We start from the raw sequence: 691 nt of genomic DNA on the forward strand, positions 1-691 counted from the left end.
TTGTCCCCCAATGTCCCTGTATTAGTGTCTATTTTATATCGCATCACCTCCATTTACTGTATTTTTATGTCACATTATTACCCCTGCTTCTATGTAAGAGTTCCCCTTGTATTTTTGTTAAAGCCATTTGGCTGAAGAGCAGTAGACAGTGCCACTGCCAGTCCTCTCCTGCCTATATGGGGCAGAAGAATGAAATTACAATAAAGGAAAAACAAGCAAGGTAAACACTCTTCGCGCAGTGGCAATATCGTAACCAACGAGGTGCGATTATTGCTAGTTGAAACCCTTTAAAAATAACCCGCCAGAGAGGCGTGAAGTACCGTCTCTGTGGCAATTTTTGGCAGCCTCTAATGGGGTGTAATTCTAATGAAAACAGTGCCTCAAGGTGTGATTATCTGTGAGCTCAGTCTGTTATTGTGGAAGTGTTTGGCTGATGGTTGTTAGCGACCATGCACACCGCCTAGCTGTGTTCGCTGATGAATTATATACAGTCTCTGAGAGCTGGTGAGAAGCGTTCTCCTCAGTGTAAGATGTTGGGCAACGGCTATGTGTGAATAAAGACGCCAATGTGGACAGTTGAAATGTGGTTCTGTCTAGTGGCAAATCTTGATCCATTGCATACTTGTGGTACACACATGCAGGGGTTACTGATAAATGTAGGATTTGACAAAACTTCTGTCAGAATTTAGTG

General features: G+C 43.0%; 1 pseudogene; it reads left to right on the forward strand.

The window, feature by feature from the left end:
- The first annotated feature begins 227 nt into the window (after positions 1-227).
- On the forward strand, positions 228-356 carry LOC124551532 (annotated as a pseudogene).
- The last annotated feature ends 335 nt before the right edge of the window (positions 357-691 follow it).

This window comes from Schistocerca americana, chromosome 9, assembly GCF_021461395.2.
Source record: "Schistocerca americana isolate TAMUIC-IGC-003095 chromosome 9, iqSchAmer2.1, whole genome shotgun sequence".
NCBI classification, from domain to species: Eukaryota; Metazoa; Arthropoda; class Insecta; order Orthoptera; family Acrididae; genus Schistocerca; species Schistocerca americana.